The sequence below is a fragment of the Myodes glareolus genome, chromosome 6, assembly GCF_982192425.1.
Source record: "Myodes glareolus chromosome 6, mMyoGla1.1, whole genome shotgun sequence".
In the NCBI taxonomy this organism is placed as follows: domain Eukaryota; kingdom Metazoa; phylum Chordata; class Mammalia; order Rodentia; family Cricetidae; genus Myodes; species Myodes glareolus.
The window spans coordinates 91,008,717-91,010,750 of record NC_142031.1 but is presented as its reverse complement, the minus strand read 5'-3'; positions in this window follow the sequence as shown (position 1 = coordinate 91,010,750).

Here is a 2,034-nt window from a genome sequence, read left to right as displayed (position 1 = left end):
GGCCATCTTTCAGCCCAATCCACCCAGTTCTGGATGAGAAGTGTTTACTGAGTAACCTCCTGAAGTGCTTCTTCATGGCGGCCTGAGGCTGTACTGGGGCAGGGAACTCTATACCTCCTTTATGGAGCACAGCCTCACTTTGTATAGAGGGTGCCTCTCTTTGTTACCCTTCCTCACTGCTATGGCCAAATACTTAACAGACATGATCTGAAGAAGGAAGCATTAATTTTGCTTCCATCTGAGAGTACAGTCCACCATGACGGGAAGGTATGGAGGCAGGGGAACCCAGAGGCCAGAACTTCTCAAACCTCAGCAGATCAGGAAGTAGCCAGCTAGGACCAGAAAGTGGGGGGTGGCAGTAACAGTTAATACGCATCCCCTCAAGTGACCCACGTCCTCTAGCTAGGCTCCATTTCCTGCAGGTTTTACAACCAAACCACCGCCAGGTGAGGCCGAGTGTTCAAGCTTGAAGAGCATTTCACTGTCAAACCATAGCAGAGACCAAGCAATATTCGTGAATAAATGAGTGGCTGGCTGGATGACCGATGACTAATAATGAGATCCTGTGGGCCTAATCCTCCAGCTTGGCAGCAGCTGGCTAAGCTTCAAAGCCAAAGTTATCAAGGAAATGGGCTAATTCGTAAAATGCTCCGGTCTTTCAAGTCTCCTGTTAGCCCCCAAAGCACCGCCTCTCTCCGTGACTCTTTGTGTGCGATCCTAATGGCTAAATTCTAAAAACGCAATTGCTTTAAAAATTATTTTTAGTCAACGCATAATCATGCATATTTATAAGGCCCAATGAGGTTTGATGCACACATAATACATGTTCGAATCAAGATAGCTAGCCTATCACCAACATCCAAAATCCCTTTTTTTTAGTATTTTGAAAGTCACAATGAATTCTTATAATGACAATCATTCTACCGTGCCACAGAAACTACAACTGATTCATTACATCTAACTGTATTTGTGTACCTAGTAAACAGTCCCTCTATCCCAACATCCCATCCCCGTCCCAGACTCTAATAATGATTCTCTCTACATTCATGAAATCAGCTAACATCCTGTATAAATGACAGAGAACATGCTGTGTTTGTCTTTCTGTTCCTGGCCTGTTTTACTTAGCACAATGCCCTGTAGGGTTTCATGAAAAACTCACAACTATGTGATCCAGCAATCCCACCACTGCGTAAGAATTCAAAGGAAAGCAAATCAGTATGTGGACGATAGATTACAGCCTGCTATTTAGTCATTATTATTAAAAATAGCCAAAATATAAAATCACCTTGGGAATCTATCAATAGATGAATAACTATAAAAATGTGGTGTGTGTGTGTATCCTGTTCTTGTGTCAAATCTCCTTTACATGTGACTTTTTCTGAGACTGAATCAGTTTTCATTGCAATGAAAATATGAAAATGTTCGAAGAATGTAGTGGGAAAGTTTTATTCTTGTGTTGTAACATGAAGGGGCCTTCTTGTTGGGGTTTATGTTCTGCCCAGTTCCCCACAGCCGGCAAGCCCCAAAGAAAAATCACACAGAGGTCTCCATAAGATTATAAAACTGATTGGCCCATTAGCTCAGGCTACTTATTAACTCTTGTAGCTTATATTAACCCATTGTTCTTATCTATGTTAGCCACATGGCTCAGTACCTTTTCCAGTAAGGCAGGTCACATCCTGCTTCTTCTGTGTCTGGACAGGAGGGGGGGGAATGGGCTTCCTTCTTCCCAGAATACTCCTGTTCTCATCATCCTGCCTCTACTTCCTGTCTGGTTGACCCACCTATACTTCCTGCCTGACCAATCAGCATTTATTTAAAACATGATTGACAGAATACAGACAATTCTCCTGCACCATTGTGTTGGTTGACTAGCGTGGAGGCCCAAGTTTCCTTTGAGAGACTTCCTTTAACAAAGAGGAGAAGAGTGCTGATCTGTAGCTACCAGATAAGGTCTGCATGATTTCATGGGAGACACACTGTTTACTGGCATGCTGTTCCCTTATCAACCACAGGTTCACAGCTCAGATGGGA